The sequence below is a fragment of the Mobula hypostoma genome, chromosome 4 (genome assembly GCF_963921235.1).
Source record: "Mobula hypostoma chromosome 4, sMobHyp1.1, whole genome shotgun sequence".
NCBI lineage: Eukaryota > Metazoa > Chordata > Chondrichthyes > Myliobatiformes > Myliobatidae > Mobula > Mobula hypostoma.
Window position 1 is genome coordinate 166,753,766 of NC_086100.1, and position 17,467 is coordinate 166,771,232.

Genomic DNA, 17,467 nt, shown 5'->3' on the forward strand with positions numbered 1-17,467 from the left:
GGAAGAGGAGCTTTAGGTCCTATATCACCGGGTTCAGGACCAGTTATTGACCTACAACCATTGGGCTCCTGAACCAATATTGACTCACCTCAACTCTGAACAGATTTCGCAACCTACAGGCTCACTTTCAAGATTCTACAACTCATGTTGTCAGCATTATTTATATTTTTATTTGCATAATTTGTCTTCTTTTCTGCATTGGTTGTTTGTCAGTCTTTGCTTATGTATAATTTTTCTCAAATTCTACTACATAGAACATAGAGCAGTACAGCACAGGAACAGGTCCTTTGGCCTGCTATGTTGTACCAAACAAATTAAATTAGTAATTGCATACCTTCCTAAACTACAATTTTCTGTCTACACTATATCCATTCCCTTCAAATTCATGTGCCTATAAATCTGTCTTAAAAGCCTCTAATATTTCTGCCCCTACCACCACCCCAGGTAACACATTTCATGCACCCACCACTCCTTTAAAAAAATTGCCCCTAACATCTCCTTTTAAATTACCCCCCCACCTTAAATGCATGCTATCATGTATTAGACATTTCAAACCTCAGAAAAAGAAACAGTCTGTCTGTTCTATGTCTCCCATAATGTTATAAACCTTTATCAGATCTTCCCTTTGCTTCTGCCATTCCAGAGAAAACAACCCAAGTTTGTCCAAACTCTCATTGCAGCACATGCTTTCTAATCCAGATGACATGCTGGTAAACCTCTTCTGCATCCTCTCCAAAGCCTTGGCAGCCTTCTTATAATGGGGTGACCAGAACTGTATGCAATACTCCAGATGAGGCCTAGAGTTTTATAAAGCTGTAACATACAGTAACTTCCTGACTTTTGAACTAATTGCCTCAACTAATAAAGGCAAACATGCCATATGCCTTCTGAACCACCCTATCCACCTGTGTAGCCACTTTCAGGGAGCTATGAAACTAAACCACAAGATCCCTCTGCTCATCAACATTGTTAAGGGTCTTGCACTTAACAGTGTACTGTCTCTTTGCATTTGACCTACCAAGGTGGAACACTTCACATTGGCTGGGTTAAACTCCAACTGTCATTTCTCCACCCATATCTGCAACTGATCTATATCCTGTTTTATTCTCTGCCAGACTTCTACACTATGCACAACACCATCAATCTTTGTATTATCTGCAAACTTACCAATCAAATCATCTACACTTTCACCCAGGTCGTTTATATACACAACAAACAGCAGCGGTCCCAGTACAAATTCCTGCGGAACATCACTGATCACAGACTGCCAGCTAGAATAGGTCCTCTGTCTTCCATGGACAAACTAGTTCTGAATCCAAACAGCCAATTCTCCATGGATCCCATGCATCTTAATCTTTTGGATGAGCCCTCCATGGGGAGCTTTGTCTAATGCATTACTAAAACCCATATAGACAACATCCTCATCTCTACCTTCAACAGTCATTCTCATCACCTTGTCAAAAAAGCTCAGTAAGATTTGACTTGCCCTGCACAAAGCTACAGTGGCTCTCCCATGGTATTCCAAGCGCACATAAATCTGATTCCTAAGAATTCTCTCTTGTAACTTCCCTACCACTGATGTGAGGCTTACCAGTCTATAGTTTCCAGGGTTATTGCTGGTTCTCTTCTTGAATAATGGAACAACATTAGCTACTCACCAGTCCTCCGGAACTTTGCCTGTGGCTAGACAAGACATGAAGATATTGGTCAAGGCCCCAGCAATGTCTTCTCTTGCCTCTCTGAATAACCTGGGGCATATCCCATTAGTCCCTGGGGACTTAGCCACTTAAATGCTCTTTAAGAGATCCAACACTATCTTCTCCTTTACCTTGAAATGCACTAGCACATCAATAAACTCAGTACTGATCTCTCTATTCTCCATGTCCTTCTCCTTGATAAGAACTGATGTTAAGGAAACTACCGTATTTCCTTATCTTCCTGAGGGTGCCTGCAAGAAGATGGTATATGGTAGCATGTACATACTTTGATAATAAAGTTACTTTGACTTTGAAGTGAGATTAGTAGGGATAGGCATGGTGATTGGCATAGATGCAAGGTCTGTTTCTATTCAACGTAACTAAGATTATCTCCCTTTTTCATCCCTCTAAAGGAAATGGTGAAAGTGCACCCACAACATGTTAATTAATGAGTTCTGGAAATCTCACCTGATTACAAGCACTCATTCCTGACTGTGAGCATCAGTTTGGTCTACTCCAGCAATTATCTTCTCATGTTTGAGACAGGAGGTCCCCAAAATTGTTCTGGTTAACATATTCCCACTCCTTCAGACCTTTGGCTTTTCTAACCCAGATTATGTTTCAGTGGAGCTGAGGGCATTAACGGGAAAGTTTCCTGTTACACAGCAGTGCCAGGAGTTCGGACATAGATACCATTGCCTTAAATATCCTTGTTGCAACTGGCCATCTGAGGACACCCAGTTTGCTGATCAGGTGTTCAGAAAGTTTTACAGTATCCCATTATCTTTTTCTTGCACTGGTAGCTGGATTTCTCAACGTCGTAGGCTGCCTCCAAGGAGGTTGATAGTCTCCAGCCTGCTAGCATGAACATCCATGTTCCTAACTTCAAGTAATCACTCCTCTGTGTTCCCATTTTACCCTTATCCCATCAACCCCATCACCCCTTCTCTTTATCACCCTAGCACTCTCGATCTGCCCACCCACATATCCCTCCAGTTCCCCTCCTCACTTCCTTCCCTTTATTCTAAGGTTCACTATCCTCCCTATAAGACCGTAAGGCATAATATGAGGGGTAATTGATAAGTTCGTGGCCTAGGGTAGGAGGAGTCAATTTTAGAAAACCTAGCACATTTATTTTTCAACATAGTCCCCTCCTACATGTACACACATAATCCAGCGGTCGTGGATACGGATCTCTTCTTTGTAGAAGTGGTCCACAGCACGGGTAATTGATAAGTTTGTGGCCTAAGGTAGAAGGAGATGAGTTATACAGCTCTCGTTACATGCACATGCAGTTCAACTCTGTGTGAAAATGCAGAAAATTTGAAGTTAATAACTCATCTGCTTCTACTTTAGGCCACGAAGTTATCAATCACCCCTGCTGTGGACCACTTTCTGGAGGTCCAAGACGCCGACGTCTACAAAGAAGGGATCTGTATGCTCCATGACCGCTGGACTAAGTGTGTAAATGTAGGAAAAATAAATGTGCTAGCTGTTCTAAAATTGACTCCTTCTACCTTAGGCTACGAACTTATCAATCACCCCTTGTAAATCCGGATTAATTTACACGGAGCGGAATTAGGTCACTTGGCCCATTGAGTCCTATCCTATCAATCAAATTCCATCTACTTCACATCCATCTATCACCTCACAGCTTCTCACATCATTTCCACTCTTCTCCCCTTTTCCGTACCCCTATTATCACTCTCACCTGGATCCACCTATCACCTGCCAGTCCTTGCTCCACCCCTTACCCCCATTTTACATTGGCTATCTCCCCTTGTCCCGATGAAAGACCCTGACCTGAAATGACTGTCCACTTCCCTGCATGGATGCTGCTGACTTGCTGCGTTTCTCCAGCACTTTGTGCGCTGAACCAAGTTATTTGCTGCATTTGTCCCACGGATCAAAGACATGAGGGCTCAATGGAAGATATATATAATTCATAAATTTACAGCAGCTCCCAAACATGTGGCCTGTATCGGCAAGAACAGCAGCAGCAGACACAAGGAAAGCTGCCACCTATAGGTTCCTCTGCAAATTGCACGCTCACCTGATCTGTTGAGGGACTTGAATCGGAATCAGGATAATCATCAGACTTATATGGTGTGAAATTTGTTGCTGTGGCAGCAATGCAAAGGCATGAAATTACCATAAATTACCAAGAATGCAAAAAAAATGAGGTAGTGTTTATCGTTCATAGACATTTCAGAAATCTCATGGCAGAGGGGAAGAAGTTGTTCCTGAATCATTGGATGAAGATCTTGTCCCTCCCCCCCCCACCCCCCGATGGTGGTAATGAGAAGCGGGCATGTCCCAGATGGTGATGGTACCACTTTCTTGGGACACCACCTTTTGAAAACATTCTCAGTGGCGGGGAGATCTGGGCCGGTGATGGAGCTGCAGCCTCTTGTGATCCAGTGCTTCAGAGTCTCCATACCAGGATGTGATGCAACCACTCCACTATTCATCCACGAGGGACGGTAGAGCAGCTTGGGACTTTCTCATTGGAGCATACGATCCTGAAGGATGAACTCATGGAGGTGTATAAAATCATGATGGGCATGTACAATATGTACACAGTTTTTTTCCCTCCAGGCTAGGGAATTAAAAACTAGAGGACATAGATTTAAGGTGAAAGGGGAATGATTTAATAGGAACTTAAGTGGCAATTTTTCACTATGGGTGGTCAGAATATGGAACAAACTGCAGAGGAAGCGTCAGGTACGATAATAACATTTAAAAGCTACTTGGACAGGTGCAGGATAGGAAAGGTTTAGAGGGATACGGGCCAAACACAGGTAAATGAAAATAGTTTAGATGGAAATCCTGGCTGGTTTGGACTAGTTGGATTGAAAGACCCATTTCCATACTCAACGATGCTATGATACTGCCATTGCATCATTGTCAATCGAGTGTAAAACCTGGAGCTTTTGCCCTTACATAATTTTGACAAAACCTTCATCACACGAACCTGAAATTTCTCAAGGGAAGCTTAGTATGTGAAATAACTCAAAAGAATTTCAGGATGTATATTGTATACATTTCTCTGACATTAAATGTACCTATTGAAACATCCTGGGGAGTTGGCAACAACCAAAAAATTTAACTAAACCAAACATGCAACCACAATAATGAGCAGAGCAGAGTGAAGTCCTGTGGAAAATGAAAAGAGGCAATATAAACCAAAGGAATACAGAAAGAGGGACACCTGTGGGTATATTTATATAGCGGCAGGATAAAACGAGACGGTGGAGTTCAAAGAGCAAGGAAGTCATGATGAACTTTTATAAAGCACTTACTCTGCGTAAGTGGAGTGTTGTGTGCAGCTCTGGAACTTAGGACAGTACAGCACAGAAACCCACCCTTCAGCGCATGGACTGTTCAGAAATCTGATGGTGGAGGGAAGACATTGTCCCTGAATCATTGACTGTGGGTTAACAGTGATTGTACATAAGGAGTATTTTTGTTTTGGCTGCAAAGTACCCTGTGGTGTCTGAAAGGGATATTACAGGTTGTAAAGAAATTCAGAGGTATTTTGCCTTTCATTGATCACTTCCTTTCATCTGTTTGCATAATTGTTTGAGAGGCCTATTGCTTGCAAGGAAGAAATTGTAGTTCAGTGAGTTCAGGTTTCAGCTTGCTCTCCTGTCACTCTCTTCAGTTTACATGTCAATTCCAGCAACACCTGCTCTGGATTCCAGTGCTGGTGCTGGCAACATGGCTCTGTACCTTAAATATCATCTTCAGCCTGCTTGAACTGTCGTCTACATTCTTCCCGTAATTCACTTAGCTTTACTTAAAAGAATGTTTAATTACTTCATTGCTGCATAAAGCCTTTCTGTTCTATCTGCACAATGACTACTTCATTTGGTTTCTGCTTTGTATCAAAAGCTCAAAGACAGATCAACCTCATTGAACTGACTGTAATCAGGTCAACTTGTTGGCATGTGTCACTAAACATCTTGACAAAGGAATGTAAGATAGGATGAAGCAAAAAAAAAGTCAGCAAGTTCATTCCCTTAAAACTCAACTAAAACCAAAACGTATTGGCACTTTGATAGACTCCTTGTGTTAGTTTAATTCTCCTGTTCTTTTCGTACTGCCTTGCAAATATCCTTCCTTGGACGGTGTAAATCTACCACTCTTAGACCATAAGACATAGGAGCAGAATTAGACTACACAGCCCATTGCAAACACGAGGAAATCTGCAGATGCTGTAAATTCAAGCAACACACATCAAAGTTGTTGGTGAATGCAGCAGGCCAGGCAGCATCTCTAGGAAGAGGTGCAGTCGACGTTTCGGGCCGAGACCCTTCGTCAGGACTAACTGAAAGAAGAGAAAGTAAGAGATTTGAAAGTGGGAGGGGGAGGGGGAGGGGGAGATCCACAATGATAGGAGAAGACAGGAGGGGGAGGGATGGAGCCAAGAGTTGGACAGTTGATTGGCAAAAGGGATATGAGAGGATCATGGGACAGGAGGCCCAGGGTGAAGGAAAAGGGGGGGGAACCCAGAGGATGGGCAAGGGGTATAGTCAGAGGGACAGAGGGAGAAAAAGGAGAGTGAGAGAAAGAATGTGTGTAAAGAATGTGAATAAATAAATAACGGATGGGGTACAAGGGGGAGGTGGGGCATTAGCGGAAGTTTGAGAAGTCAATGTTCATGCCATCAGGTTGGAGGCTACCCATTCGGAATATAAAGTGTTGTTCCTCCAACCTGAGTGTGGCTTCATCTTTACAGTAGAGGAGGCCGTGGATAGACATATCAGAATGGGAATGGGACGTGGAATTAAAATGTGTGGCCACTGGGAGATCCTGCTTTCTCTGGCGGACAGAGTGTAGGTGTTCAGCGAAACGATCTCCCAGTCTGCGTCGGGTCTCACCAATATTTAAAAGGCCACATCGGGAGCACTGGACGCAGTATATCACCCCAGTCGACTCACAGGTGAAGTGTTGCCTCACCTGGAAGGACTGTCTGGGGCCCTGAATGGTGGTAAGGGAAGAAGTGTAAGGGCATGTGTAGCACTTGTTCCGCTTACACGGATAAGTGCCAGGAGGGAGATCGGTGTGGGAAGGGATGGACAAGGAAGTCGCGTAGGGAGCGATCCCTGTGGAAAGCAAAGGGGGGGGGAAGGGAAAGATGTGCTTAGTGGTGTGATCCCGTTGGAGGTGGCGGAAGTTACGGAGAATTATATGTTGGACCCGGAGGCTGGTGGGGTGGTAGGTGAGGACAAGGGGAACCTTATTCCTAGTGGGGTGGCGGGAGGATGGAGTGAGAGCAGATGTGCGTGAAATGGGGGAGGTGTGTTTGAGAGCAGAGTTGATGGTGGAGGAAGGGAAGCCCCTTTCTTTAAAAAAGGACATCTCCCTCGCACTGGAATGAAAAACCTCATCCTGAGAGCAGATGCGGCGGAGACGGAAGAATTGCGAGAAGGGGATGGCATTTTTGCAAGAGACAGGGTGAGAAGGGGAATAGTCCAGATAGCTGTGAGAGTCAGTAGGCTTATAGTAGACATCAGTAGATAAGCTGTCTCCAGAGATAGAGACAGAAAGATCTAGAAAGGGGAGGGAGATGTCGGAAATGGATCAGGTAAACTTGAGGGCAGGGTGAAAGTTGGAGGCAAAGTTAATGAAGTCAACGAGTTCTGCATGCGTGCAGGAAGCAGCGCCAATGCAGTCATCGATGTAGCGAAGGAAAAGTGGGGGACAGATACCAGAATAGGCACGGAACATAGATTGTTCCACAAACCCAACAAAAAGGCAGGCATAGCTAGGACCCATACGGGTGCCCATAGCTACACCTTTAGTTTGGAGGAAATGGGAGGAGCAAAAGGAGAAATTATTAAGAGTAAGGACTAATTCTGCTAGACGGAGCAGAGTGGTGGTAGAGGGGAACTGATTAGGTCTGGAATCCAAAAAGAAGCGTAGAGCTTTGAGACCTTCCTGATGGGGGATGGAAGTATATAGGGACTGGACATTCATGGTGAAAATAAAGCGGTGGGGGCCAGGGAACTTAAAATCATCGAAAAGTTTAAGAACATGAGAAGTGTCACGAACATAGGTAGGAAGGGATTGAACAAGGGGGGATAAAACCGTGTCGAGGTATGCAGAAATGAGTTCAGTGGGGCAGGAGCAAGCTGAGCAGCCCATTGCATCTGATCTGCCATTCTGTCTTGGCTGATATATTATCCCTCTGCCAGTCTCCTGCCTTCTCCCTGTAAACTTTGTCACCCTTACTAATGAAGAGCCTATTAACTTTTGCTTTAAATATACCCATTGCAGCTCGTGACAATGAATTCCACAGGTTCACCACCCTCTAGCCCTAGACTCCCCCACTATAGAAAACACCCTCTCCACATTTATCTATGCCTTTCAATATTTGATAGGCTTCAATGAGATCTCCCCACATCCTTCTAAACTCCATCAACTACAGGCCCAGAGCCTCAAGTGCAACTCATATGTCATGTTACCTCTTTAATTCCTGGAATCATTCTCATAAATCTCCTCTGGACCCTTTCCAATGCCAGCACAGCCTTCCTTTGATAAGGAGCTCAAAACTAACCACAGTTATGAATGCTCCCACTAAATCTGCTTGCTCCACCCTTTTAGCCATTTTCCTTCAAGCACTGTATTTTGCTTATGGACTCTTCTGGAATGTTGATTCCCTCCCCAGATGCTGCCTGACCTTATGTGCATTTTCATTGTTTTCTGTTTTCACTCCTGCTATTGGAAAGTTTCTCTGTGCTTACCTTGTTGAAACTGTGATACTTGGAACAGGACTGCTAAATAAATACTCCAAGAAGAACTGGCTTTTTTTTTAGCAACATACATCAAAGTTGCTGGTGAACGCAGCAGGCCAAGCAGCATCTATAGGAAGAGGCGCAGTCGACGTTTCAGGCCGAGACCCTTCGTAAGTCTCGGCTTGAAACGTCGACTGCGCCTCTTCCTATAGATGCTGCTTGGCCTGCTGCGTTCACCAGCAACTTTGATGTATGTTGCTTGAATTTCCAGCATCTGCAGAATTCCTGTTGTTGGCTTTTTTTTTAGCTTCTCCTAATAACTGAGGCTCATTTTATGTCTTTGGTTTACCATGGAATTGGCTTTCATTTCTCTTTAACTACAGCAAATCCTGCACAAGCGCCGCAGTAAGTAAGAGTTGTTGAAGTTTGGTTTCTCTACCTGGGATCAGGAGCTAATGGACATGATCTTAGAGTGACTATTAAGACTGAGACAATAAGAAATCTCTTCACCCGGTTCATGGATCTTTCACCGGAGTCTGTTGATTTTCAGTCTTCATTATACTCACTCATTTAGTATGTTCATTGGATCAAATATCCTCTTCCTCCTTCTACTTAAGTTCTAAATAGAAACGCAGGGACTCTGGTCTGGCAGAGAACCCATTAAGAATGATCTCCTGAGAAAGAAAAGTCCAGCATAACAATCTACAGTGACCAACTTCACAATTACTTCATTGGCAGTAAAGTGCTTTGAAAAATTATGAGTCACTGGTAAACTGTATGACTTTGCTGCGTTAAGTAAATGTTCCAAACAAATAATCTGATAGTTCATTTTTTATACTTTTTAGCATAAATAAAATTTTAATTTCCTTGGTTAAATTATCAATTTATTCAGCATTGATTTATCAGAATATTTACCTTGAGGTATGACTGTATGACTTGATAATTCCATCAACCTAATGAATAACTGCAGAGAGGAAGCAAACAAAATAAACTGTCGCTGGAAAATTACATGAGTTTTATTAGGCAAATCCAATACATACAAATCATTGGCTAATACATTTGTTTCCATATTGGCTTTATAAAGGGATATGAAACAATCCATCTATTAACACTGTTTAAAAATACTTTCCTTTTGTGCAACACTGGACTAGTGCAATTTCCAGTTTTGTAACAATGTCTTTATGTTGCTTCATCCTTAATTATGAGAACTTTTCAGGCTGATTTTCCTCTGTCCACTTTTGCAGTTAAATTCCTCTTCAATTTCATTTCCTTTCATGTCTACCCCATTCGTGCTCTCAACCAACTGCTCCTCTTTCTGCTGCTTTGTGTTCAATCATCCCAGGTGGCTTCACAGTTGGGTGGCAGCACCAGCCATCTTCCTCGCATCTCGTACCATCTTCTCACATGCTCTCACACACTTTGCATACTTGGGAAACAGTGTAAATACTAGACAATATCAAACTTCAACAGTGCGATTGCAGAAGGCAAACATGACAAAATTCAGCTGGGTGGAGGGAGGGTGTACAAAGGTATATCACAATCCACCCAGGGCAGTGGTTTTGTACTTGAGCTTTTAAGTAGTTCACTGAAAGCACCAACCAAGGTGACGGAAAAGAATTAGAAGAAAAACACAGGCAATTTCAACAAAGTTTCGAGCCTCAGCAGCTTTTGAAATTTGACAACAGTTGTGAACAGTTCACATTCCACACAAATAATGTAACATCTTAAACCAGACAGGGACAGTGCCAGATTTGGAACTCCCTCCTTGTTCAACTGACTGAGCTGGTATTTGAGCCACTTGCCCTATCATTTTACAAATACTTCAGAGTGGTGTCAACAAATGTGGAATGGAATGCTCTAATGTTGTGGCCAAAACAATGTGTTTTTTTTTCTCCCCTGTTGTTGTGCAGATCTTTCCCTGAGGATGTAACATTGCAAACTTTCACTTCTGTATACTCTTTCACAGCCAGTTCAGTTGCAAGGGAGTGTTTGAACTTTCTCCTGCTCCACTGCTGAGGTTTTCTAGACTGCAAGGGGCAAGTCAGTATACAGAAAGTCAGGACACAAACTATGACAACACCCATTTGATATTCTCTCTTAAGGGGTATGGGTATGTATGTAAATTTCACTGCTTTAAGAGGTACTTTAAATAGATGAATAGTATCATTAATAATTATTGGGTGTGGAGAGATGGGGGACTTTCCCTGATGGACTTTCCTTTTTTTAGCCAGAGGGTGGTGAATCTATGGAATTTGTTGCCACGGGCAGCAGTGGAGGCCAAGTCATTGGGTGTATTTAAGGCAGAGATTGATAGGTATCTGAGTAGCCAGGGCATCAAAGGTTATGGTGAGAAGGCGGGGGAGTGGGACTAAATGGGAGAATGGATCAGCTCATGATAAAATGCGGAGCAGACTCGATGGGCCGAATGGCCGACTTCTGCTCCTTTGTCTTATGGTCTTATGGTAATTCCCAAAGAACATCTTTGCTTTGAATTAAGAAAATTGAATGGGTTTAATAAAGGGAACATCCTACCCATCTGATTTCTAAGGACCCAGGAAAATTCCTCTTCTGTTTTCTCTGACAGCCAAGAACTACTCTCAAAAAAAAAGAAAAACTGCAGATGCTGGAGATATTAACTATAAATGATGAACATTAATAATACTCGGGCAATGTCTGTAGAGAGAAATAGAGCTGATGACCTTTTGTCAGAACTCCTCTATCTGAACTTCCCAGAGCAGAGAAGTTGATCTGGTGGTGTTCCCTTTCCTTCTGTGCTTTTCAAAGAAACAACTACTAAATTGAATTTGAAAAAAAAAGGAATTCAGGTAGATATAGAAGATGAATGTTCAACCTTCATCCAACTTGGCTTGAGGGATTTCCTGCAGTCCGAGCACAAAACTTTGGCTTGCCCTGAGCTGCGATGAGTTTTCCAAAGGAGGCGGATTGGGGGTGAAGGCAAAGCTCAAGCACCTCCTCCTGACACTCAGTGACATTTCCATCACCCAGTCTCCAACCATCAATACAGCTGTCACCAGTAACCAGAAAATCAACTGAAATAGTCACCAAGTGGCCATGATGAATGACTTACCTTCTAAGCTTTTCCATCATCAGCAATGCACAATAGCCACCCCTCCACTTGCCTGGATGACTGCAGTTCCAACAAATTTCCAGAAGTTTAGCGCCATGCAAGATAAAAAAAAGACTAATCCAGGTGACTCTTTCTGACAAGCTAAACATTCGTTCTCTCCACCACCAACATATAGTGGATGTTGTGCGTACCAGCTACAAAATACAAATTGCAAACTCACAACCTCTACCGCTGTGAATCAGAAGGGTGTCAGGCACGTGGGAACACTGCCACCCACGAGTTCCCGAGTCACACACCATCCTGATTTGGAAAATTATCACTGGTCCGTCAAAGTCACCGGGAGTTCCTTTCTGAACTGCACTTAAGGATTGCGGTAATTCAAGAAGGTGCATTCTTCTTAAGGGCATTCAGGGATGGGAAATAGTGTAGATGAGGACAATGGATAGCATGGGTTTACATGGAAAATGTCTCTTCTCTGCCTCTGCTTCTCATGACAATCTCAAAAAAAATGTTTGCAGCTCCAAAAATGTTTGCAATCAGTAATTATAGAGAAAGAAATTCTCTTTTATTCACAAAATTAATTTCATCCCCAACCACTGTAATGTTAGCCTGAGACATGCACCTGTTATTGCATAATTTTCATTCCCTTGCTGAAGGTCTCAAGGAGTAAAACCATCAGAGAGATTGTTGAATGACAGCCAAATTTTAGACAAGAAACTATCCTGGTTACTATTTGGCAGGAACCACTTTAAGACCAGCCAAACCCTATCATTAAAAAACCACAACAGTAAATAAGATCAGCAAAACCCAACACTTAACTTTTACTGCCCTTTATCCATAGAGGTGTTTCCTGATCTCCCCCAAAAGGCCTTGCCCTAACTTCAGAGCAACATATTTTATACTAAGTGCTGAATGGAGTGGGATTTTGACATTTCTGCTTTGTGACTTCCAAGTACATAAAATGTTTGTTTGATGCCATTTGGACTACTTCATCTGAAAGTGCACATACTATGGGCTAAAATGGTAGCAATATATGTTCCATAACACCACAGTTCTACATTTGTTTTTATCTAACACAGACAAAAGAAGTACAGTATATGGAACAACTGCTTATGAGCCTGGTCAAAGAGGGAGGTTGAAAAAGCATCTTGGGGTAGGAGAGTCAGGTACAGAAGTTAGGGTATAAGTTCCAGAGTTTAGGACTTTGCGAGCCAAAGGCAAGTCCAGCAGTGGTTAAGAATTTGCAATCAGGGATTATCAATCAGCCCAAAAGATGAATGCAGGATCCTGGAGCCTTGCAGGACTAGAGTGGATTAGAGAGAAACACTTAAAATGCTACCACATGTAAAGAGGGTACTGGGCATATCAGGGTACCTCTTACCCCTCAAGCATTTTTACAATGCCCTGTTGATGTTTACAATTGAATGTTCAGCTTCTGATTTCATTCAATGCATTCCGTATCATAGCTTACTACAAAAAAATCCCCAGTTTTCTCATGGCTGTATAATTGATGCCTTTAAACTTTGCGCCTCTGCTTACTGATCCTTCTCACAACACGAGACAGTGTTTCCAGGTTTATTCCATCAAAACCCTTCCTACCTCGCACAGCTCTATTAACTCTCCCCCTTATCTTCTCTTCCAAGACCAAACACCGCTCCTTCAGTCTCTGCAAAACTGAAGCCCCTTATCCACAGCACCCTTCTGAACATTGACGCCATGTCTGAAACAGCTGGACATTTTAGAGAGGCTAATTCTCAGAACCACAGCAAAAGTACAGGAGGTGGACTGATTGGTCAGTTCTATTGTGAGCTGTTACAGGTTCATTTGCGTTAAATGGCCAGAGGGATTTTAGGGATCAGCCAAGAGCATTTGAAAATTCATTGAATTTGTGGGATTTCTCTGCAGATGTTCCTGGGAAGGGAAGTTGGAAACCATCTCAATAAACAAATTGGAAATCACCCAAATCTGAGCGGTGGCTTCCAGACAAATCCTCCATGAATGCTGGGAATGTCTCTCTAAGAAACTGAGCCTCAGCAAAGTGCTTTACGCAAAGTGTGCAGTGAAACAGGTGTGCCTGTTAAAAGGCACTGCCCCAACACCATCGCTGCCACTCACTGACTGCCATTATTGTCACCATGGGGACAAATGAAATGTCTGCCGGAGAACTACTGGCTATAAAAAGGGGCAGACAGAGCCTCTCATTGCTGCAAGCATCTGAGTATTTCCAACATTCATTTAAAAATTGAGTAAGTTATTGCCTTAGTGGTGATATGATATGTAACTGGTATTTCCCACCTGATACAACAGTAGTGCAAACAGTATTGATAGAAGCCCTGAGAAATGTTGGAAATGATGTAAACAGGGAGGCTCTGTATCTGACCACACATTCCCTGATAAGTTGAGAGGGTCATCCATATACATAAATACTACTATGGACTATGAGACTACAGTAACCAGGAAATCTGAAATTGTAACCTGAAATGCAAGCACTAAGATATAGCTGTATTCTATATGCACAGTATTCTGTGCTGATTGCTTGGAAATCCTGATTTCAGGCTGCAAATTTAAATGTAGATTCCAGCTGGATGGTTAAAGCAAATGTATAAATGGGATTGGTTATAATAATATTACACTTCCAGCGCAGATCATCGCAATATATCTTAATTAAGTGCACCCAGAGGATTGACTCCCTGGTTAGAAAGCAAGTTGTATTAAGTGACTATAATGATAAACAGCAAAATGGAAAGGGTTTGCAATAAAATACCAAGGGTACAATTTTCTATCATTACTATTATTGTGCTTAATGTGGCTGACTTTATTCTTATCTGTGGTTGGGATCTGTGCAGCTTACACCATTTCAGTGTTTGAAAATGAACACTGAACCATTCATGGAAACCAAATGCTAACTCAATTGACTTCTTTGCTTAAAAAAAAGTTAAGCAGCTTCAAACAAAATTCTTCCATACAATGAGGTGCAGTAATCCCCAAATAGTCACAAAGTTGTGATGAAATGTGCATCTAGTTATTTCTAGAACAAGGTCAGAGAACTTGAATCAAAGTTTAATACTCTAAAATCAGACAAGGAACTCTGCGAAGCAGAGACACATTCTGTACAGTTCTCTTGCTAAAGATTGATGCTTTGAAGTATCTATAAAAGTTTGCACGGTTGAGGTATGGACCTGGGGAATCACTATCAAGCAGACAACATTATCCTTCACTTTCTTGTTTCTTACAGTTCATCAGAGAAAATAAATAAGGTTTTGACTGCAATAGTATCTTCTTGAGTCCTCTGGCATTGCAAATACAGAACAAGCACACTTTTGGGCAGGATCACTGAGTATTGCTAAATGTTCAAAAGCAGGACATTAGCTTATCAAGTGCTCACTGCACTGACCCTCATACAGCTCAAGTGCTGTAACACACAAACTTTACTCCATTTACAAACCATTTTAAAAACTGTGTTGAGTGAAAACTCAGATATAGCCAGTGTTGGTTGTAAGCATTGATGATTTGGCATAAAATAACCTTTGTATATGTTTCCAAAAAAAAAAGGAGCTTGGTTTTATTCTGAACAGTAATGCAATTATAGTAAACACACATAACTACATTTTAGAATAGGAAAATATTAAGGATGTTTTAAAAAAGTTTCCTTGCTTTGCAAAGCAATCTTCTTACAAATTTCTTCATTCTCATCTCCTCCTAGACAAACATAGATAATACCAGAATTAGTCTCAAAAATTACATGGCTACATGCATAATCTGTTATTCCACTTAAAAGATATAAACAGATAGACACCATGAGGCCATAAGTGATAAAGAATAGCCAAATATTATACCACAGGAAGAAATCATCCAGTCCAGTGTAGCCAGGACAACTCTTTGGCCAAGTGATCAATTAGTTCCTCATTGTCGTGTACTTCCTTGGTAAAGCAGCCAACACATCCAAAGACCCCACCTATCCCAGACATTCCCTTTTACCCCCTCCCATCAAGCAGAAAATACAAAAGCCTGAAAGCCCATACTAATAGCCTCAAGGACAGCTTCTATCCCACAGTTTTAAGACTACTGAATTTCCACTTGTATGATAAGGCAGATTCTTGACCTCACTATCTATTTCTTTATAGCCTTACATCTTATTGCCTGCCTGCACTTCACTTTCTCTGTAACTGTAACCATTTTGTTCTGCATTCTATCATTGCTTTTTCATTTTACTCCCTCAACACACTGATGTGATGAAATTATTTGTATGGATGGCATGCAAAACAAAGTTTTTCACTATACCTGGCGCCTGTGATAATAATAAACCAAATTACCAACTTTTTTCATTGAATTAACCAATACTGTTTTGAAAGTTCCAATTGTGAAGAAAAATCTTCTCACTAAATGACCAAGTGCTATCTAGCTGACAGCACCGCCAAGCACCCATGCTCCAGCTTCCATGGAGAGTGGAACTTCCAGTTGCCAGCCACTTAATTACCCTTCCCACTCCCACACCTGCCTGACCGTCCTTGGACTTCTCACTGCTAGAGTGAAGCAAGCTTGAGGAACAGTACCTTATATTCCTCCTGGGTAGTCCACAATCTGATGCCATGAAGACTGAATTTTCCAAAGTACAGTACAGTACACTGCCCCCACCTGCGCCCTTTCTCTCTCTCCTCCTGGAATACCAGTTTGTCCTACACAGCTCAGCTCCCACCACCCAGTTTGTATCCCTCCTCCATCCATTTTTATCTGCCCATCTGCCACACACTCCTCCCACCGGGACCTCTTCCCCTAATGTTCCCATGTGTCCCCCCAGCTCCCTCACTTGATTTGATGCTCTATTTTCCTCTCCCATCAGATTGTTTCATCTTCAGCCCTTTATTCCATCTACTTATCACTTCCCAGCTATCTCTATTCTTCCCTTCTCCATCTGACAATCACCCCACCTTCCCCTTACCTCTTTAGACTGGCCACCTTACCCCTCTCCCTCAGTCCAGGTGAAGTGCATGATCCAAAATAGCAAATGTCCAATCCCCTACATGGATGCTGCCTGACTCAGTGTGTTCACCCAACATCTTGTGTGTTTCATCTAGGCTCAGACCTGGTTTTCAATTTTATTAATTCTATTTCAGATTCTCCAACCAATGCAAACGAGTAGCAAAAACAGGAAATGCTGGGAAAAGGCCAGGTGGAAAGGGGAACAGAGTTAATGTTTTGGGTTCAAGATCAGTTCTGTTGAAGGATCTCCGAAATGGAACATTATCTCTGCTTCTTTCTCCACAGACACTGCTTGATCTAGGATACAGAACTGGGCTAGGAAGTGGCAGATGGAGTTCAACCCAGATAAGTGTGAAGTGGCTCATTTTGGTAGATCAAATCTGAAGACAGAATATAATATTAATGGTAAGACTCTTGCCAATGTGGAGAATCAGTGAGATCTTGGGGTCTGTGTCCATAGGACACTTAAACCTGCTGCACAGGTTGACAGTGTTGTTGAGAAGGCGTATGGTGTGTTGGCCTTCATCAACTGTGGAAATGGGTTCAAGAGCCATAAGGGAATGTTACAGCTCCACAAGACCTTAGTCAGACCCCACTTGGAGTACTGTGTTCAGTTCTAGTCACCTCATTACAGGAAGGATGTGGATACTATATAGAGAGAGTTCAGAGGAGATTTACAAGGATGTTGCTTGGATTGGAAAGCATGCCTTATGAGAATCCTTGAAGTGATGGAGGATGAGAGGTAACCCGATAGAGGTGTACAAGAGGATGAGAGGCACTGATGGTGTGGATAACCGGAGGCTTTTTCCCAGGGCAGAAATAGCTAGCACGAGAGGGCATAGTTTTAAGGTGCTTGGAAGCAGGTACAGGGGGGAGGTCAAAGGTAAGTTTTTCACACAGAGAGTGATGAGTGTGTGGAATGCACTGCTGGGGCGGTGGTAGAGGCTGATACAACAGGGTCT

At 42.5% G+C, this 17,467-nt stretch overlaps 1 protein-coding gene across 5 annotated transcripts in view; it reads right to left on the minus strand.

The window, feature by feature from the left end:
* LOC134345745 (uncharacterized protein C4orf54 homolog) overlaps window positions 1–17,467 on the minus strand; it is an 86,589-nt gene that overhangs the window by 39,723 nt on the left and 29,399 nt on the right. For 3 of the 5 annotated variants that reach the window (XM_063046906.1, XM_063046904.1, XM_063046905.1), the window contains exon 3: window positions 9,436–15,224. The exons of the other annotated variants lie outside the window; for them this stretch is intronic. The gene's annotated coding sequence lies outside the window, so the exon portion shown is untranslated. Of the gene's footprint in view, window positions 1–9,435; window positions 15,225–17,467 lie in introns of those variants that run through there. 5 annotated transcript variants of the gene reach the window in all.